This window comes from Ranitomeya imitator, chromosome 3, assembly GCF_032444005.1.
Source record: "Ranitomeya imitator isolate aRanImi1 chromosome 3, aRanImi1.pri, whole genome shotgun sequence".
In the NCBI taxonomy this organism is placed as follows: domain Eukaryota; kingdom Metazoa; phylum Chordata; class Amphibia; order Anura; family Dendrobatidae; genus Ranitomeya; species Ranitomeya imitator.
In genome coordinates, this window is record NC_091284.1 from 111,522,333 (window position 1) to 111,545,663 (window position 23,331).

Here is a 23,331-nt window from a genome sequence, read left to right on the forward strand (position 1 = left end):
GTGCTGTGGGGTCGTAGATGAGATGAATCTGTGCTGCACTTTCTGCACATGCTCAGTAGTGATCAGTGCTGTGGGGTCGTAGATGAGATGAATCTGTGCTGCACTTTCTGCACATGCTCAGTAGTGATCAGTGCTGTGGGGTCGTAGTTGAGATGAATCTGTGCTGCACTTTCTGCTCTTGCTCAGTAGTGACCAATGCTGTGGGGTCGTAGATTAGATGAATCTGTGCTGCACTTTCTGCACATGCTCAGTAGTGATCAGTGCTGTGGGGTCGTAGATGAGATGAATCTGTGCTGCACTTTCTGCTCTTGCTCAGTAGTGGCCAGTGCTGTGGGTTTAGGGAAATTGAGGAGTCAGGTTTGGCTTACTGCCTCCACAGCCCGGGTTCTGACGCACCAGTGATTCACTCATCTCTAGTAATTTTACCTACAAATTCTCTCAATTACATTTACGTGTAAATCCATTACAAACCCTTGTGCCACTGAAGCCAGTAAAATGGCGAAATATGTTGGGAGGAGCAGATAGATGGAGTGTGATGCAGACATACTAGCCACAAAACTAAGACAATAGCAGAGCTGAACAGTGCTCTCCATTAACCAGCCATATTGGAAAATCCTCGCGTCAGGGTCAGACCACCAGAGACATTTTAGTAATTTAGTTGCTGTTGGATCTATCACATCATTTGTTTAAATTAATAAAATACATTTAGATTGCCCTTTTTTGCTAAGAGCATAGTTGCCAGCTTTTAGGCAAACAGGAGAACACAGCAAAGCTCATCTGGAAATGTTTCCCTCGTCATCCCTTCGCACTTTTTCACATCTCCGGCCTTTTTTTCACACTGCGCTGCCTTGGAAGTGTCCGCAGCGCCCAGGAGATCTGCCCGTTCCATGAGTCCAGGAGGTTTTCCCTTTTTCTGGGATCTTCCCAGGCGTTTTGTGAGACTTGTCAAGTGTAAAGCAATGGTGCTTGTACCCTAATAGATAATGTGCTAACCAGTTGTTCGTTGCCTGTGTAAGAGGCCATTAGATGAGCACCGAGCATCTTGTGTGTAGTTAATGGGGCACTGGGGCCCTAGATTGGCACGTCTAAAAACACCATAAGATCCCAGCTGGTGGGCCGGTTACCAATCTCGTGTCTTCAGCACAGAGCACTCAGATCAGGTCAATAGGAGCTATATATGGACTAGTTCCCTTCCCGACTGGTGATGGAAGGTCGCCCCTTTGTACAAGTATATGAATTTGGGCAACTTAATTAGTGCTTGTAGTACAAATAAAAGGTACAAGAAGAGCTGTAAGCAGGCAGAGCGCCTCATACGACCGCATGTAGCGGCAAGGTATACAGAGGCAGCGATGAGGACTTGGCGGAAATTCCATCACCTCTATTGGCTGTGTTCTGGCAACAACCGTGCATCTAGTGCAGTAACCCTGGGTACAGCCAAATTCGCAATGTCATCACTACACTTTTCTTGCAGTGGCAGCAAAATTTAATAATATTCAATACGATCACCCCCCCCCCCCCCCCATAACCACATATATGAGCATTCAGGTCATTGAACGCTAATTCCATCAGCACCTTAATATCTTCTATCTGTTGCTGCACGCCCAGGAAATAATAATTTTAATCCACATGAAAATGAAGCATTCCGTGCTCCTGGCGTGACAGAGTTCTTCCTGAGTCACCGCCTCTCAAAGTTGTTTCCCCGACGAGGATTAATGTCTTTAGCTTGATTAATAGCTCATTGTTGGATTCCTTGTCTCTGATATCACACAGACACTGAACGATCAATCAAGCTAAAAAGGCTGGTGCTGGGCCAGTAAGCAACCTATGGAGACAGAGGTAGGGTAAGTGCTCTGTGTCGCCAAGAGCACTTATAGCCTCATTTGTTTATGTAGAACAATGCTGATTTCATGCAAATCCAGAAACAGAAAGGTGTCAAAGGATATGACTTTCAAAGACCTGCATATCCCTATACAGGTGCTTCTCACAAGATTAGAATATCATCAAAAAATTACTTTATTTCTGTTCTTCAGTACAAAAAGTGAATCTCATATATAGAGTCAATACACACAGAGTGATCTATTTGAAGTGTTTATTTCTGTTAATGTTGATGATTATGGCTTACAGGTAATGAAAACACAGAAGTCATTATCTCAGTAAATTAGAATACTTTATAACACCAGCTTGAAAAATGATTTTACAATCTGAAATGTTGGCCTACTGAAATGTATGTTCAGTAAATGCACTCAGTACTTGGTCAGGGCTCCTTTTGCATCAATTACTGCATCAATGCGGCGTGGCATGGAGGCGATCAGCCTGTGGCACTGCTGAGGTGTTATGGAAGCCCAGGTTGCTTTGAGAGCAGTCTTCAGCTCGTCTGCATTGTTGGGTCTGGTGTCGCTCATCTTCCTCTTGACAATACCCCATAGATTCTCTATAAGGTTAAGGTCAGGCCAGTTTGCTGGCCAGTCAAGCACAGTGATACTGTTGTTTTTTAAACCAGGTATTGGTAATTTTGGCAGGGGGGACAGGTGCCAAGTCCTGCTGGAGAATAAAATTTCCATCTCCAAAAAACTTGTCGGCAGAGGCAAGAATGAAGTGCTCTAAAATCTCCTGGTAGACGGCTGCACTGACTTTGGTCTTGATAAAACACAGTGGACCTACACCAGCAGATGACATGGCTCCCCAAACCATCACTGATTGTGGAAACTTCACACTAGACCTCAAGCAGCTTGGATTGTGGCTTCTCCACTCTTCCTCCAGACTCTGGGACCTTGATTTGTAAATTAAATGCAAAATTCACTTTCATCTGAAAACAACACCTTAGACCACTGAGCAACAATCCAGTTCTTTTTCTTTTTAGCCCAGGTAAGACGCTTCTGGCATTGTCTATTGGTCATCAGTGACTTGACACAAGGAATGTGACACTTGTAGCCCATGTCCTGGATATGTCTGGTTGTGGTGGCTCCTGAAGCAATGACTCCAGCAGCAGTCCACTCCTTGTGAATCTCCCCCAAATTTTTGAATGATCTTTTCTTAATCCTTTTAAAGGGAACCTGTCACCCCGTTTTTTGAGATTGAGATATAAATACTGTTAAATAGGGCCTGCGCTGTGTGTTACAATAGTGTATGTAGTGTACCCCGATTCCCCACCTATGCTGAGAAATACATTACCAAAGTCGCCGTTTTTGCCTGTCAATCAGGCTGGTCTGGTCAGGTGGGCGTGGTGACATCGCTCTTTTCTTCCCCAGCTTTCCGTTGGTGGCGTAGTGGTGTGCGCATGTCCAGAGTTCCGAATCCCCTGCGCGCACGTGAAGCAAAAGCGCGCGTTCTGCGCTATTGCCCCTGTCATCGGTGGGGGCGGCCATCTTCCTGGGGCCGCGCGTGCGCAGATCGAGTGCTCTGCTGCACGGGGCTTCAGGAAAATGGCCGCGGGATGCCGCGCGTGCGCACTAGAGATCGTGGCGGCCATTTTCCCAAAGCCGAGTTTGCATCTCAGGAAGATGGCCGCCCCCACCGATGACAGGGGCAATAGCACAGAACGCGCGCTTTTGCTTCACGTGCGCGCAGGGGATTCGGAACTCTGGACATGCGCACACCACTACGCCACCAACGGAAAGCTGGGGAAGAAAAGAGCGATGTCACCACGCCCACCTGACCAGACCAGCCTGATTGACAGGCGAAAACGGCGACTTTGGTAATGTATTTCTCAGCATAGGTGGGGAATCGGGGTACACTACATACACTATAGTAACACACAGCGCAGTGTCATGATTCCAATGGCAGGGAATCACAAAAGGACAAGCACCAACGAGCTCTAGGGTGATGGAACCTGAGCTGACCGCGACCCTAAACCTGAACACACAAATAACAATAGCCGGGGAACGTGCCTACATTGATCCTAGACGTCTCGCACCAGCCGAAGATCTAACTTCCCCTATTAGAAGAAACACAGACCTCTCTTGCCTCCAGAGAAATACCCCACAGAAATAGCAGCCCCCCACATATAATGACGGTGAAATGAGAGGAAGGCACATACACAGTATGAAATCAGATTCAGCATAATGAGGCCCGCTAAAACTAGATAGCAGAGGATACAAAAGTAAACTGCGCGGTCAGCAAAAAACCCTTCAAAAAACCATCCTGTAATTACTTGAACTCATGTTCCAACTCATGGAACATGAGGAGCAATTACAGCCCGCTAGAGCAACCAGCAGCAAAGAAACAATTATATGCAAGCTGGACAAGACAAAAATAAATCAAAACGTGGAACAAGAAAATCAAAAACTTAGCTTGTCCTGAAGATTACTGAAGCCAGAAGCTGAGGTAACAAAACACTCTGATAACCTTGATAGCCGGCGGGGAAATGACAAGAAAGCCCGGTTAAATAGGAAACTCCCAAATCCTAATAGAACAGGTGGACACCAGAGACAGCAGAACACAAATCACCCAGTACCATCAGTAACCACCAGAGGGAGCCCAAAAACATAACTCACAACAGTACCCCCCCCTTGAGGAGGGGTCACCGAACCCTCACGAGAACCACCAGGGTGACCAGGATGAGCCCTATGAAAAGCACGGACCAAATCATCAGCATGAACATCAGAGGCAACCACCCAAGAATTATCCTCCTGACCATAACCCTTCCACTTGACCAAATATTGGAGTTTCCGTCTGGAAACACGAGAATCCAAGATCTTCTCCACAACATACTCCAATTCTCCCTCCACCAGCACCGGAGCAGGAGGCTCAGGCGAAGGAACAACAGGTACCTCATACCTCCGCAACAACGACCGATGGAACACATTATGAATAGCAAACGATGCCGGGAGATCCAAACGAAACGACACAGGGTTAAGAATTTCCAAGATCCTATAAGGACCGATGAACCGAGGCTTGAACTTAGGAGAAGAGACCTTCATAGGAACAAAACGAGAAGACAACCACACCAAGTCCCCAACACGAAGTCGAGGACCCACGCGGCGACGGCGATTAGCAAACTGCTGAGCCTTCTCCTGGGACAACTTCAAATTGTCCACCACATGACTCCAAATCTGATGCAACCTATCCACCACCATGTCCACTCCAGGACAATCAGAAGGCTCCACCTGACCAGAGGAAAAACGAGGATGAAACCCCGAATTACAAAAGAAAGGAGAAACCAAGGTAGCAGAACTAGCCCGATTATTAAGGGCAAACTCGGCCAGCGGCAAAAAGGTAACCCAGTCATCCTGATCAGCAGAAACAAAACACCTCAAATAAGTTTCCAAGGTCTGATTAGTTCGCTCCGTCTGGCCATTCGTCTGAGGGTGGAATGCAGACGAAAAGGACAAATCAATGCCCATCTTAGCACAGAACGTCCGCCAAAATCTAGACACAAACTGGGATCCCCTGTCAGAAACGATGTTCTCCGGAATCCCATGCAAACGAACCACGTTCTGGAAAAACAGAGGGACCAACTCAGGAGGAAGGCAACTTAGGCAAGGGTACAAGATGAACCATTTTAGAAAAGCGGTCACACACAACCCAGATGACGGACATTTTTTGAGAGACAGGGAGATCCGAAATAAAGTCCATGGAAATGTGCGTCCAAGGCCTCTTCGAGATAGGCAAAGGTGACAACAATCCACTGGCTCGAGAACAGCAAGGCTTAGCCCGAGCACAAACCTCACAAGACTGCACAAAAGAACGCACATCCCTAGACAAGGAAGGCCACCAAAAAGACCTGGCCACCAAGTCTCTAGTACCAAATATTCCAGGATGACCTGCCAACGCAGAAGAATGGACCTCGGAGATGACTCTACTGGTCCAACTATCCGGAACAAACAGTCTCTCAGGCGGACAACGATCAGGTTTACCCGCCTGAAACTCCTGCAAAGCACGTCGCAAGTCTGGGAAGACGGCCGACAAAATCACCCCATCCCTAAGGATACCAGTGGGCTCAGAATTTCCAGGGGAGTCAGGCACAAAACTCCTAGAAAGAGCATCCGCCTTCACATTCTTTGAACCTGGCAGGTATGAAACCACAAAATTGAAACGAGAGAAAAACAGTGACCAACGAGCCTGTCTAGGATTCAGACGCCTGGCAGACTCAAGGTAAATCAGATTTTTGTGATCAGTCAAGACCACCACACGATGTCTAGCACCCTCCAGCCAATGACGCCACTCCTCAAATGCCCACTTCATGGCCAAAAGTTCCCGATTACCCACATCATAATTCCGCTCAGCGGGCGAAAATTTTCTAGAAAAGAACGCACATGGCTTCATCACCGAGCAATCGGAACTTCTCTGTGACAAAACCGCCCCCGCTCCAATCTCGGAAGCATCAACCTCAACTTGGAAAGGAAGCGAAACATCAGGCTGACGCAACACAGGAGCAGAAGAAAACCGGCGTTTAAGTTCTTGAAAGGCCTCCACAGCCGCAGGAGACCAATCAGCAACATCAGCACCCTTCTTAGTCAAATCCGTCAAAGGCTTAACAACACTAGAAAAATTAGTTATAAAACGACGATAGAAATTAGCAAAGCACAAGAACTTCTGCAAACTCTTAGGCCGGCGTCACACACAGCGTAAAACAATACGGTCCGTATATTACGGCCGTAATACGCTGAAAAGTCCCGAAAAAAGTGGTCCGTAGCTCCTCCGTAGGCAGGGTGTGTCAGCGTTTTTTGCGCATGGCATCCTCCGTATGTAATCCGTATGGCATCCGTACTGCGTGGTTTTCTCGCAGGCTTGCAAAACCAACATACCGCTATAGAAGTGATCCATGTGTCCCAAAAAGAAAAGAAAATATATATATACTGTCTATATATATATATATATATATATATGTCATTAGACACATATATGTATATATATTAATATTTTTTCCAGCGCTATACAGCTTGAAAGCCGGTAATTCAATTACCGGCTTTTTCTTTCTCCTTCCTAAAACCCGACATGATTTGAGACATGGTTTACATACAGTAAACCATGTCTTCTCTCCATTTTTTTTGCAGATTCCACACTACTAATGTCAGTAGTGTGTATCTGCAAAATTTGGCCGTTCTAGCTCTTAAAATAAAGGGTTAAATGGCGGAAAAAATTGGCGTAGGCTCCCGCGCAATTTTCTCCGCCAGAGTAGTAAAGCCAGTGACTGAGGGCAGATATTAATAGCCTGGAGAGGGTCCATGGTTATTGGCCCCCCCCTGGCTAAAAATATCTGCCCCCAGCCACCCCAGAACAGGCACATCTGGAAGATGCGCCTATTCTGGCACTTGGCCACTCTCTTCCCATTCCCGTGTAGCGGTGGGATATGGGGTAATGAAGGGTTAATGCCACCTTGCTATTGTAAGGTGACATTAAGCCTAATTAATAATGGAGAGGCGTCAGTTATGACACCTATCCATTATTAATCCAATTGAATGAAAGGGTTAAATAAAACACAAACACATTATTTAAAATTATTTTAATGAAATAAAAACAATGGTTGTTGGAGTATTTTATTCTACGCCCAATCCAGTCACTGAAGACCCTCGTTCTGTGAAAGAAAAAACATAATAAACCAACAATATACTTACCCTCCGCAGATCTGTAACGTCCAACGATGTAAATCCTTCTGAAGGGGTTAAAACATTTTGCAGCAAGGAGCTTTGCTAATGCAGGCTGCTCCTCGCTGCAAAACCCCAGGGAATGAGTCTAAATATAGATCAATGAGCTATATTTAGCTTCATTTGCGGTGAGGCGCCCTCTGCTGGCTGTTTATAGATCGTGGGAACTTGCCTAGAAAGCCTGGGAGCTTTCTAGGAAATTTCCCACGATCTATGAACATCCAGCAGAGGGCGCCTCACCGCAAATGAAGCTAAATATAGCTCATTGATCTATATTTAGACTCATTCCCCGGGGTTTTGCAGCGAGGAGCAGCCTGCATTAGCAAAGCTCCTTGCTGCAAAATGTTTTAACCCCTTCAGAAGGATTTACATCGTTGGACGTTACAGATCTGCGGAGGGTAAGTATATTGTTGGTTTATTATGTTTTTTCTTTCACAGAACGAGGGTCTTCAGTGACTGGATTGGGCGTAGAATAAAATACTCCAACAACCATTGTTTTTATTTCATTAAAATAATTTTAAATAATGTGTTTGTGTTTTATTTAACCCTTTCATTCAATTGGATTAATAATGGATAGGTGTCATAACTGACGCCTCTCCATTATTAATTAGGCTTAATGTCACCTTACAATAGCAAGGTGGCATTAACCCTTCATTACCCCATATCCCACCGCTACACGGGAATGGGAAGAGAGTGGCCAAGTGCCAGAATAGGCGCATCTTCCAGATGTGCCTGTTCTGGGGTGGCTGGGGGCAGATATTTTTAGCCAGGGGGGGGCCAATAACCATGGACCCTCTCCAAGCTATTAATATCTGCCCTCAGTCACTGGCTTTACTACTCTGGCGGAGAAAATTGCGCGGGAGCCCACGCCAATTTTTTCCGCCATTTAACCCTTTATTTTAAGAGCTAGAACGGCCAAATTTTGCAGATACACACTACTGACATTAGTAGTGTGGAATCTGCAAAAAAATGGAGAGAAGACATGGTTTACTGTATGTAAACCATGTCTCAAATCATGTCGGGTTTTAGGAAGGAGAAAGAAAAAGCCGGTAATTGAATTACCGGCTTTCAAGCTGTATAGCGCTGGAAAAAATATTAATATATATACATATATGTGTCTACTGACATATATATATATATATACCTATTCTATGTGTACACATTTATTCTACCTATTCTACTGTAAGCTGTCAGTGTGATTTTACTGTACACCGCACTGAATTACCGGCTTTTCTCTCTAACAGCGCTGCGTATTTCTTGCAAGTCACACTGCTTGTCCGTGTGAAATCCGTATTTTTCACGCTTCCATAGACTTTCATTGGCGTATTTCTTGCGCAGTACGGTGACAAACGCAGCATGCTGCGATTTTGTACGGCCGTAGAAAGCCGTATAATACTGATCAGTAAAATACAGCAGATAGGAGCAGGGGCATAGAGAATAATTGTGCCGTATTTTTTGCGAGTTTTACGGACGTAGTTTCTGCGCTCTTACGTCCGTAAAACTCGCAAGTGTGAAGCCGGCCTTAAGAGATGCAGGCTGCATCCAGTCACAAATAGCCCGAACCTTGACGGGATCCATCTCAATAGTAGAAGGGGAAAAAATATACCCCAAGAAAGAAATCTTCTGGACTCCAAAGAGACACTTTGAGCCCTTTACAAACAAGGAATTAGCCCGCAGGACCTGAAACACCTTCCTGACCTGCTGAACATGAGACTCCCAGTCATCAGAAAAAACCAAAATATCATCCAAATACACAATCATAAATTTATCCAGATATTCACGGAAAATATCGTGCATAAAGGACTGGAAGACTGAAGGAGCATTAGAAAGTCCGAAAGACATTACCAAATACTCAAAATGGCCCTCAGGCGTATTAAATGCGGTTTTCCACTCATCACCTTGCTTTATTCGTATAAGATTATATGCACCCCGGAGATCAATCTTAGTGAACCATTTAGCCCCCTTAATGCGAGCAAACAAATCAGTCAACAAAGGCAAAGGATACTGATATTTTACGGTAATCTTATTCAAAAGACGATAATCTATACAAGGTCTCAAGGACCCATCTTTCTTGGCCACGAAAAAAAAACCTGCTCCCAAAGGAGACGAAGATGGACGGATATGTCCCTTTTCCAAGGACTCTTTAACATAATCCCGCATAGCAGTATGCTCTGGCACTGACAGATTGAACAAACGACCTTTAGGAAATTTACTACCAGGAATTAAATCTATAGCACAATCGCAATCCCTGTGAGGAGGAAGCGAACTGAGCTTAGGCTCCTCAAAAACATCCCGATAATCCGACAAAAATACAGGAACCTCAGAAGGAGTAGATGAAGCGATAGAAATCGGAGGTGCATCATCATGAACCCCCTGACATCCCCAGCTTAACACAGACATTGTTTTCCAGTCAAGGACTGGATTATGAGTTTGTAACCATGGCAGACCAAGTACTAGAACATCATGTAAATTATACAACACCAGGAAGCGAATCACCTCCTGATGAACGGGAGTCATACGCATGGTCACTTGTGTCCAGTACTGAGGTTTATTCATAGCTAAAGGTGTAGAGTCAATTCCCTTCAAAGGAATAGGGACTTCCAGAGGCTCAAGACTAAACCCACATCGCTTGGCAAATGACCAATCCATAAGACTCAGGGCAGCGCCTGAATCTACATAGGCATCGACGGAAATGGATGATAATGAGCAAATCAGAGTCACAGACAGAATGAACTTAGACTGTAACGTACTAATGGCAACAGACTTATCAACCTTTTTTGTGCGTTTAGAGCATGCTGATATAACATGAGCTGAATCACCACAATAAAAGCACAACCCATTTTTCCGCCTATAGTTTTGCCGTTCACTTCTAGACTGAACTCTATCACATTGCATTGTCTCAAGTGCCTGTTCAGAAGACACCGCCAAATGGTGCACAGGTTTGCGCTCCCGTAAACGCCGATCAATCTGAATAGCCATAGTCATAGACTCATTCAGACCCGCAGGCGCAGGGAACCCCACCATAACATCCTTAATGGCCTCAGAAAGGCCATCTCTGAACTTTGCAGCCAGGGCGCACTCATTCCACTGAGTAAGCACTGACCATTTCCGAAATTGTTGACAATATATTTCTGCTTCATCTTGCTCCTGAGAGAGAGCTAATAAAGCTTTTTCAGCCTGAATCTCTTGGTTAGGCTCCTCATAGAGCAAACCCAATGCCAGAAAAAAAGCATCCACATTAAGCAACGCAGGATCCCCTGGTGCCAATGCAAATGCCCAATTTTGAGGGTCACCCCGCAGGAAAGATATAATAATCTTAACCTGCTGAGCAGGGTCTCCAGAAGAGCGAGATTTCAAAGAAAGGAACAGCTTGCAATTGTTCCTAAAATTCAGAAAACTAGATCTATCTCCAGCAAAGAACTCTGGAATAGGAATTCTAGGTTCAGACATAGGAGCATGTACAACAAAATCTTGTATATTTTGAACCTTAGCAGCAAGATTATTCAAGCTGGAAGCTAAACTCTGGACGTCCATGATAAACAGCTAAGGTCAGAGCCATTCAAGGATTAAGAGGAGGAAAAAAAAAAAAATCAGCCAGGCTGCAATTAGGGCTAGGCAGCAACCTCAGAGGAGGAAAAAAAAAAAACTTCCTCAGACTACTTTTCCTCCTACTTCAGCCCAAACATTTTGGGCCGGCTATACTGTCATGATTCCAATGGCAGGGAATCACAAAAGGACAAGCACCAACGAGCTCTAGGGTGATGGAACCTGAGCTGACCGCGACCCTAAACCTGAACACACAAATAACAATAGCCGGGGAACGTGCCTACGTTGATCCTAGACGTCTCGCACCAGCCGAAGATCTAACTTCCCCTATTAGAAGAAACACAGACCTCTCTTGCCTCCAGAGAAATACCCCACAGAAATAGCAGCCCCCCACATATAATGACGGTGAAATGAGAGGAAGGCACATACACAGTATGAAATCAGATTCAGCAAAATGAGGCCCGCTAAAACTAGATAGCAGAGGATACAAAAGTAAACTGCGCGGTCAGCAAAAAACCCTTCAAAAAACCATCCTGTAATTACTTGAACTCATGTTCCAACTCATGGAACATGAGGAGCAATTACAGCCCGCTAGAGCAACCAGCAGCAAAGAAACAATTATATGCAAGCTGGACAAGACAAAAATAAATCAAAACGTGGAACAAGAAAATCAAAAACTTAGCTTGTCCTGAAGATTACTGAAGCCAGAAGCTGAGGTAACAAAACACTCTGATAACCTTGATAGCCGGCGGGGAAATGACAAGAAAGCCCGGTTAAATAGGAAACTCCCAAATCCTAATAGAACAGGTGGACACCAGAGACAGCAGTACACAAATCACCCAGTACCATCAGTAACCACCAGAGGGAGCCCAAAAACAGAACTCACAACAGCGCAGGCCCTATTTAACAGTATTTATATCTCAATCTCAAAAAACGGGGTGACAGGTTCCCTTTAAGGCTGCGGTTATCCTGGATGCTTGTGGACCTTTTTCTACCACACTTTTTCCTTCCACTCAACTTTCCATTAATATACTTGCATTCAGCACTCTGTGAACAGCCAGCTTCTTTAGCAATGACCTTTAGTGACTTACCCTCCTTGTGGAGTGTGTCAGTGACTGCCTTATGGACATCTGTCAAGTCAGCCGTTTCCCCCATGACTGTGGAACTAAGGGACCTGAACTAAGGTCTGAAACAGACTAAGGGACCTTTTTAAACACTTAGGAAGCCTTTGCAGGTGTTTTTTGTTAATTATTCTAAGTTACTAAGATATTGACTTTTGCGTTTTCATTGGCTGCAAGCCATAAACATCAAGATTAACACAAATAAACACTTGAAATAGATCACTCTGTTTGTAATGACTCTATATAATATATGAGATTCACTTTTTGTATTGAAGAACTGAAATAAATAAACTTTTTGATAATATTCTAATTATGTGAGAAGCACCTGTAGATGGTTTTAAAGGGTCAAACTTTCTGACAGATTCCCTTTAAAGGGTTTTCCCCTAGTGTAAAAGTTTTTATTAATGAGGCCAGGATGGGGTAATAAAAAAAAGCTATTCTGACCTTCTTGTCCAGTGTTGCTGCTCCACACTCACTGCCTTGCCCTCTACCAATCCACTGGCATTGGCTTCTATGGGGGGCATCATGTGACCGCTGCTGTCAATCAATTGTCTCTGATCTACTACAGAATTTATAGTTCGTCAAAGAAAAAGAAACCAGATTGGACAGAATGTGGGAAGGCATGGACACAGCAGCGGATGTGGAAAAGCGGCACCTGTCTGGGAACTGAAAGTAGTATTTGTTTTGTTTTGTTTTTATTACTGCACCCATTGACCATTCAGAAATCCATTCAATTCAATAATTTTATAAAAAGCAAAACTAAGAATTTTTGTAAATACATTCTAACACTATCAATAAATTGGAAATTAATACTTGTAAATGTTATTATCTGTTGTCACTTCAAAAAAAAAAAATAAACAAGTCCAACAATTATCTGTAATCAAGTAAAAAAAAATCAAAAGAAAATCCTTCAGATCCCATAATCAGCTTTATCAGTAGGGACACTAAGGCCACACAGTAACCTCAAAATCAATTGCATGGAATTTCTGTTCTTATGGAAAAAAAAATCAAATGCAAGGTTCAATTATCATAGATTTTTTTCTGTCTCTGTGAGATAGGATAAAAGCAGATTCCTGGCATGAAATATAATATTGGACACCATTTAGTCCTGGTTGGTAGAAATATAGCTGGAAGCTCCTGGACTGTACAGTAATGTTTGTACCATCACATGGTGTTCGGTCTGATGACGGCTCTCTGTGCTGGATCTATATATAATAACTTACTCTAAAAGGATTAGTACAGAGTTTGTGTCGTTATTACTTATTTGAATAATTAAGCCAAGAAATGCCCCCTAATAAGCACCTCTGTTTTCTTATATGGCGGAGGAGCCGGGGTGAAACTGCAGATTGTGCACCTACTACAGCTACTCAATCAGGTAGATCACCTTGGTTAGGTAAAGACTGACGCAGAACGTATTTATAGGACATTTTAAGCCTCCAGACAATGAAAAAACATAATTTAAAGGTTAGTATCCTAAAGAGAAAAAATTAAATGGAAACATTTACATTTTTTGTATCCAACTTTCGAATGTACACAGGAATGTTTTAGGGATCATGAAGATGGTGTCCAGTTAGTGTACGTGCAAAGTGAGGTTTTTGGAGCAGAATCATTCTAAAAAAAAGAGAAAAAACGATTTAAAAAAAATCGCTTTAAAAGGCTTGCACTGCCCATTCAAAAAGCTAAAAAAAAATACGCTTTAGAAAAAAAAACTTTTCCAAAAACTCTTCAAAATCTCTACGGGGGAATACATGCAAATACAAAAGCTTTCCAAGGAAGGAGTGTGGTTTTCACTTGATGATTTAGAATGCCCCAATGTTGCAATGTGCTCAGTTATCCAGTGATTACAGCCTTATTCACATATATTTGGTCTGTATTTTACATCAGTAGAAAGAGAAAATCAGGACTGGAGCCTTCTGAAAGAAAAACTATAATTGAATGACTCCCGCTGTGTGATTTGGGGCCACTCATGGTTTTGGTATTTTATAAATATTGGTGAAATAGTGTGCAAAATACCAATGTGTGTAAGAGAACTTGTTCAAGTGAATATATACTAGGTCAGTGTCCAGAGATAAAGCAGATAGAATTCACCCACTAGCTCAGAGACAACTGAAAAGTAGAAACAGTCTGCAGAGATGAGCTTGTGAAATATGCAAGAAACAAGTCATGTAATATCCAAAAATAAATGTTATCCATCAAGTACACACAGGACAGCTTATTGTGAAAAGTCAACTGAAATGACAGCTATGCATTAACTAAGTCTGTAGAAAATAAATAAAGGAGTAGCTAGTACATGTACTGGACCAGATGGGGGCACACATGTGGTTTTTGTAAATGTGTGTACAGACCAGAGTTCTCCAAGCTTTTGTAGTCCATTAGTTGTACAATAGATGGCGTTCACTTAGATTATTTGAAGTGAAAACACTTCTAGGGATATAGCTTTGACGCTGATTCTAAAAAATCTGTGACCTCCTCAATATCATTCTTACGCAAAAAGTATCTGCTGCTGTCAAATTGAGCTAGAAAGCCATTTATGACTTTGAAAGCACTTCTTAGGTAAGACTAGTATACATACTACAGTAGATTGTGAGTGCTTTATGGCAGCTGCAATCAATGGGAGGTAAAGGTCAGGAAAATGTCAGTACTACTATCCCTTCTTCAAAACCAGGACGTGCTCCAAGTGGTAAACACAACTGTTTCTGTGGGTGTCTACAGTTGTGGCCAAAAGTATTGACACCCCTGCAATTCTGTCAGATAATACGGTACTCCGTTTCTTCCTGAAAATGATTGCAAACACAAATTATTTGGTATTATCTTCATTTAATTTGTCTTAAATGAAAAAAAACACAAAAGAGAATGAAGCAAAACATTGATCATTTCACACAAAACTCCAAAAATGGGCCAGACAAAAGTATTGGCACCCTCAGCCTAATACTTGGTTGCACAACCTTTAACCAAAATAACTGCGACCATCCGCTTCCGGTAACCATCAATGAATTTCTTACAATGCTCTGCTGGAATTTTAGACCATTCTTCTTTGGCAAACTGCTCCAGGTCCCGGATATTTGAAGGGTGCCTTCTCCAAACAGCCATTTTTAGATCTCTCCACAGGTGTTCTATGGGATTCAGGTCTGGACTCATTGCTGGCCACCTTAGAAGTCTCCAGTGCTTTCTCTCAAACCATTTTCTAGTGCTTTTTGAAGTGTGTTTTGGGTCATTGTCCTGCTGGAAGACCCATGACCTCTGAGGGAGACCCAGCTTTCTCACACTGGGCCCTACATTATGCTGCAAAATTTGTTGGTAGTCTTCAGACTTCATAATGCCATGCACAAGGTCAAGCAGTCCAGTGCCAGAGGCAGCAAAGCAACCCCAAAACATCAGGGAACCTCCACCATGTTTGACTGTAGGGACCATGTTCTTTTCTTTGAATGCCTCTTTTTTTCTCCTGTAAACTCTATGTTGATGCCTTTGCCCAAAAAGCTCTACTTTTCTCTCATCTGACCAGAGAACATTCTTCCAAAACATTTTAGGCTTTTTCAGGTAAGTTTTGGCAAACTCCAGCCTGGCTTTATGTCTCGGGGTAAGAAGTGGGGTCTTCCTGGGTCTCCTACCATACAGTCTCTTTTCATTCAGACTCCGACGGATAGTACGGGTTGACACTGTTTTACCCTCGGACTGCAGGGCAGCTTGAACTTGTTTGGATGTTAGTCGAGGTTCTTTATCCAACATCCGCACAATCTTGCGTTGAAATCTCTTGTCAATTTTTCTTTTCCGTCCACATCTAGGGAGGTTAGCCACAGTGCCATGGGCTTTAAACTTTTTGATGACACTGCGCACAGTAGACACAGGAACATTCCGGTCTTTGGAGATGGACTTGTAGCCTTGAGATTGCTCATGTTTCCTCACAATTTGGTTTCTCAAGTCCTCAGACAGTTCTTTGGTCTTCTTTCTTTTCTCCATGCTCAATGTGGTACACACAAGGACACAGGACAGAGGTTGAGTCAACTTTAATCCATGTCAACTGGCTGCAAGTGTGATTTAGTTATTGCCAACACCTGTTAGGTGCCACAGGTAAGTTACAGGTGCTGTAAATTACACAAATTAGAGAAGCATCACATGATTTTTCGAACAGTGCCAATACTTTTGCCCACCCCCTTTTTATGTTTGGTGTGGAATTATATCCAATTTGGCTTTAGGACAATTCTTTTTGTGTTTTTTCATTTAAGACAAATTAAATGAAGATATCAGAAAAAAAGAAGAAAACAGAAGCCACCCACAAAAAAATCCGCACACCACCTATTAACCATATCAAAAGGGAACAGCTTTATTGGTAACAGACAATTTAAAAACAGTTAAAACCGATGCATAAACAACTCCCCCATCAGGTCCGATTCAAAAGAAATAACTGCATAGATGGCATGATACACAAAGTCCTGCACACTCAATATAATCAAGTAATGTTACACTGTCAGTATGATCAAGAGATACATGTGCCTGCTACTGCAGATATACAGGCCTATACATATAAATAAACAGATCTGCCAGATCCACTGGTATGTACATATAAATCCTGAATATAACCAGATAAAGAACCTCCTACCCATGGTAACACAATCCATCCATGGTGAGGGAACCTCAGGAAAAAAGGTGGAGGGGGATCCAGCTGAAAAAGTCACACAGCAGTGTGAACGCTGACATCCAATACTACCTAAAATAGGAACGGTAACCCCGCAGCCAATGTGCAGAACCAGACCGGACGGTGGGAGATCCCAACGCGTATCGCGGTTACAAAGGACCGCTTCGTCAGGGGAAGTGACTTACCGCAAAAGATGCCGTCCTTATATCTAGCAAGAAATGCTCATCAGTGAACGCCGCTGTGTGGGCATGTCCGGACCGGAAGCGTAGGGCCGGAAGAAGAAAGCGCAGTGGGTCAATGTGCAGGAAATCCCCGCATCTGCGCAAACAAGAGGAGACGCCAGGAATGGGCAGACGTCTCTGCCCATAGTGTTTCAGTGCGCATGCGCCGGCAATCACCGGCGGTCCGCATAGAAACCAGGGAAAAAAGGGGGGGGGAGAGAGAACTGGGATGAAACCAGAAGATCAACCGTATTAAATTTACCACCCACATGGGCCGACCAGAGTAAAGATAAGGGGGAACAGGATGAATATAATGGAATTCATTAAATTAAACAAAGAATACCATATTAATCTAGGGAAACAATCCTAAAAGGCAAAGAAAATTGTCAACATAAATAAACACAGAAGATAACCTGCAAAGTGTCATCCCATCCCAATAAACATTTGAGCAAAAAATATAAAGAAAAACATATACAATGTGACACAAATAAATATAAAGAAAATCTAACCCTCTACCCTAAATAAATCCGCATTCTCATGTCATAATAAGTGTCCGCTAAGTCCACATTAGTCCATATCTTTATGCTGAGGTCCGGAACCATCACAGCCGCGGACCACATAAGGGATCCAATAACCGCTGAAACCCACGTAAGTCCATTTCTTTTCTGACAAGGTCCGGAACCATCAGGGAAAAGTCCAGTGTGTTTTTGTGGGTGGCTTCTGTTTTCTTCTTTTTTTCTGATGTTATTATTAGCCACTTTTCCGCACCCCAGTTATTATAGATAATCCATAGGTAGTGCGCCAGCTATATTGTTGTATCTCATCAAATTAAATGAAGATAATAATAACAAAGAATTTGTGTTTGCAGTCATTTTCAGGAAGAAACTGAGTATTATCTGACAGAATTGCAGGGGTATCAATACTTTTGGCCACAACTGTAGATTAACTTTTCAGTCTTACATGGGTGTATTGTAATTCTGAGGGATTGTCATTGAATTCCACACATCTAACTAGAATGAAAGGACTCTGCTGACTGTTTCCTAATCTATACAGCAAAGCTAAAAGTAATTGTCAGAGAACAGAAAAGAATTAGTACACGGTGTGTATGTGAACATTTTGTTCTAGTTATTTATTTGAATAGTCACATAAAAAGCTACCATTTTATTATTTTATTTGATTTTTAATGTTTAAGGAAAAAAACTAGTGATTTTCTTTAATGATTTTTAAAGTTATTACCTATCCATATGAAATATTAGACCTTTGTGTTATGCTGGAGCTCTAACTCCTGGAGCCTCAAATGATTCCAAGAACAGCTCTGCAGAGCCCAATCCAAATAGAACGGTCAAGGAATCACGAGTAGATGTCCAGAGCTTAAAAGGTTTGTATCAAGTTGTAAAGTCAAGGCTTATCCATAGTTTGTTGTGGTCCAAAACTGTTCCCAAGAAAATGGTTCTGCAGAGTCCAGCCTGGATGGAGCTAGGGTCAAGCAGGCCCACTTCCACTTTATTAATTCTCTATAGGACTGCCAGAGATAGTCAATCGCTGTACTTGGCTGTCTCTGGAAGTCTCAGACAATGAGTAGAGTGGTGGGACCTCTGCACAACCATCTTTTCAGTCAGATGCGTCTCTATAGAGCCCCTTTCTTGGGATCTGTGTAGGTGCAAATGGCCAGCACTCCAGAGATCAAGTTATTATCTACAGTGGCATGTAAATGTTTCTGCCCAAGTGGTCAAAATTACTGCTATTGTGAACAGCTAAGCAACTTGAAGATGAAATGAGCTTCAAAAGAACTAAAGTTAAATATGACACATTGCCTTTGTAGTTTAGAACCCCCAAATTTATATATTAGTAATTTTTGACATTTTAAAAATCACAAAGAGGAAAATCGGTCAATGCAAAGGTTTTTGCACCCTTGGGGATTTGTGTGCTCATATAACTTTGACCAAGGTTTCAAACCTTATTTAGTCTTTTATTGTTATGGTTTGTTCATTACCAAAGGCCAGGTGATGCAAACTTCCTCGCTGTTTAAAAACCTATCCTCCTTTAACCTGGTGCCAAAAAAACAGCAGCCATTCACTCTGAAAATGGTGGAGGCCCACAAAGCAGGAGAAGGCTATTAGAAGATAGTAAAGCATTTTCAGTTTGCCTTTTCCTCAGTTCAAAATGTAACTAAGAAATGGCAGTTAACAGGAACAGTGGAGGTCAAGATAAGGTCTGGAAGACCAAGCAAAATTTCTGAGAGAGCTGCTCATAGGGTTGCTAGAGAGGCAAATCAGAACACCGATTTTACTGCAAAAGACCTTCAGAAAGATTCAGCAGACTCTGGAGTTCTGATACATTGTTCAGAGACACCTGTGCAAATATGGATTTCATGGATGAGTCATTAGAAGAAAACTTCTCCTGCATCCTCACCATAAAATTCAGTGTTATAAGAATGCAAAAGAGCATCTAAACAAGCCTGGTGCATTTTGAAAACAAGTCCTGTGGACTGATGAGTTTAAAATTGAACTCTTTAGCCAGAATGATCACAGGTATGTGTGGAGAGACAAAAGGGCACAGAATTTCTGGAAAACATCTCTCCAACCATAAAGCATGGGGGTGGATCAATCATGCTTTGGGCTTGTGTTACATCCAATATCACGGTCAACATTTCACGGATAGAGGGAAGAATGGATTCAATGACATTTCAACAAATTCTTGATGCAAACAGAACACCATCCATAAAAGAGCTGAAATTGAAAAGAAAATGGTTTCTGATCCTAATCAAATGTCAAAATCCACAATAGACAACCTCAAAATTCTCAAGCTCAAGGTTTTACAATGGACCTCAAAGTCCCCTGATCTGAACATCATTGAAAATCTGTTGCTAGACCTCAAAATAGTGCATACAAGATGACCCAGGAATCCCACAGAACTGGAAGAATTTTCCAAGGAAGAATGAATGAAAATCTCTGAAACAAGAATTGAAAGACTCTTGGCTGGCTACAGAAAGCATTTACAAACGGTGAGTGATGCTTGCAAAATGGGGTGCTACTAGGTACTAACCTTTCAGGGTGCCCAGTCTTTTATATGAGCTCATTTTTCTTTTTGTAGTTTTTAAAATTAAAAAATTACAATGTATACATATATTTTTTGCCTAAAATACAAAGGAAACACGTCATCTTTAACTTTAGGTCATTTAGAGATCATTTCATTTTCAACTAGCTTAATGTTGACAACAGTAATTTTGACCACGGGTGCCCAAACTTTTACATGCCACTGTATCCTATGGATAGGACATAACTTTGAAATGGGTACAAACCCTTCAAGATCTGGCGATCTTCACACGATTGCTGTCTGTTTTTCATTTGTCTTCTGCCACAACCTATAGAATAATTTGTCAGCCATTACGTTACTATATGCAGCGTTTAATTGATTTAATTGTGTGGCTTTTTTTTCTCTGTAGAATTAAATGCTAGAAATGAAGAAAAAATTCCAGCTCAACGAGGCGTGAAAAGTAAAAACTAAATACTTTATTCACTTCAATCAGAAGCAGAGGATGAAACATCAGCACAATACAATAAAAACACTATCTACGCGTTTCAGGTGACAGGGCACCCCCTTCTTTTTCCTCCCTTTTTTCTCCCTCTTTTTTTTCCCCTCTTTTTTTTCCTTCTTTTTTTTCCTAGAATTAAATGCTGTATAATTTCTATTGATTTCTATGAAAGTGACTATTTTTGCAATTCGTTAGCAGTTTGTGGCCCAGAGGGTTGCACTGCGGTCTCAGCCATTTATCAATATATAGCAGGAGTCACATCTAGTCTCACCTTAATGTGGCATTTGTAACCGTTGGCCCCATGGCCCATTCCATCCTCAATATTCCTTTCACCATCTGATCTTAGGAATACATGATGATCTTTGAGAGAATGTCATTTACATATATCACCATACGTAAATGTCAGCTGCATTTGCCTGTATGATCTCCTCATACAGGGCATGGTACTTTTAATCAAGGCACAATGCATCCAAGTAGATTGTACTATCTGCACACCGCGGAGGCTCGAAGGAGCCAGCCTGCATCAAACAAAGGTTGGCGTGACTTATGGAAGGAAATTCTTGACAAGGTGCACATAAGTTAATGTGTATTTCTTCAGATCTCCAAATATTGGTCATGCTGAACTTTTCCCAATAGTTCTTTATTTCCATGCGTTCCCAAAAATAAGACAAGGTCTTATATTATTTTGTTTAGGGCTTATTTTCAGGAGATGTGTTCTTTTTTTCCCCATGATCAACAATCCAGAGTACTCCTCAACAGACTCACTTAGACACAAAACAGTGAGTGTTGGCAAGTGTCAATGGTGGACACACAAGTCTGCGTCACTACTAGGTCCCGTGTGTTCCAGCTGCAAGTGTAGCGTTTGGCTCCCTCCAATGACCGAAAACAGCCCTAACGCTTGGGAGCGGAGTGATGCCAGTGGTACTACCCGATCTGTGGAAAACAGCCCAGCCCTTATTACCGTGTTGTGGGTCTTTTGAGTGTTATTCTTTTGGAGGTGCCTGCTTTCTTTTGGGGGTGAAGGATCCTGCTGTGTTCTATTCACTATAGTATATAGGTAGCTGCCTGGACACATTTTTTATTGAAGTTGTAACTAGGGCTTATTTTTGGAGTAGGGCTTATATTTCGAGCATACTCCAAACTTTCTGAATAATACTAGGGCTTATTTTTGGTGGTAGGTCTTATTTTCAGGGAAACCTAGTATATATGTGTGCAATTGGAAAGTATTGTCACAAAAGTTAAACATGTCTCTGAAATTGTTACATTTTATATTGAAAGATCCAAAACAAATACATTAGAGTCGGATATGATGCCACTTTACTCTGAAAATTCTTAAAGTCCCCATACACATTAGATAAAAGTCGGCCAAAACCACTGATGTCCACGGGAATGGGCGACCAGCTAATGTGCATTGAGGCCTCCTGAATCTTCGCCAAGAGATGATGTCAGGAGAGAGTCGCGTCCGGCTGTTGAATTTCATTTATAAGCTTTGCTTGGCAGAGGTTATTTCACAGAGAACATAGCGGCAGCGGCACTCACTCCGGTCCCTTTAGGATGGGGGAGTTAGGTAACATAGCTATAGGCCCACAACGGCCTAAGTGTATGGCCTGCTTTAGGGGCAAGCAAAGACACACTGTAAGACCAGTTCCAGATTTCAGATGGGGATGTGTCAGCCGGGCATTACCCTCTACATTCAGTTTCGGCATGTTGCTGTGTATTGGTGCAGCGCTCTACTCACAATCAGACACATCCTCCCAGTTTAAAGACCTCCCCTGCCCATCTACCACATTCTTACTTCAGGCTCCCCTGCAGTGTGCCCTATGCTGCTTGTCATCATATGACAGTGGATTTGTGCTTTTTGTCTGGCAGGAGCAGTGTCTGATCTTTTCCTTACAGAAAGATGGAGCTGAATGCTTTCAGCAATGTCATCCAGCTCTATGCCTTTAGCAACAGGTAAATGCACCAAGGTACTGACTGCAGGAAGCAAAACCTCCTCACCAGGGTAGTTTTCTTTCCACATGTTATGATCACCAGGTTTTGTTTAGCCCTGCTTTATAGATAAGTTATTATCAATACTTGCATGCTACTGTACATCTGCTATTGCATTTCATTTTCCACTACTTGGACAACACCTTCTCATTCCTCATGTTGGGCCCCATTGAAATAAAAACACAAACTCACCTCTGGTGCCGGCGCCATTCCAGCTGTGTCAGCACTTGCATTCTCAGGGATCATGTGATGTGAGCCCAATTAGCACTGGCACTACTGTCCCCGCCTTTGGACTTATTGAACATTAATTGGAAGTCAGGATTGCGACTGCTCTCTGGATTCCTCTTGATGTTCGATTTGTCTGAAGGCGGGGACAGTGACTCCAGTGCTGATAGGGCTCGCATGATGTAATAATTTCGAGCCCCGGAAACACCATCAGTGTCAACACCACCAGAATGGTGGCGGCACTGGAGGTCAGTATAGCTGTTTTTATTTTTACAAGGCCAAATATGAGAAGTGGTTGTCCCAGAGCTGTAACTAAGCTTTCTGGCATCTGGGGAAAGAATTCAGTTTGGTACCCCCATCCCTCAAGCTCATATGCGATTTGCACACTTAGTCATGTGCCGATGAGCTGCTCTCCCTAAGGGTATGTGCACACGTGGCAAATTTGCCTGCAGAATTTTCTGCACAGAATATGCAC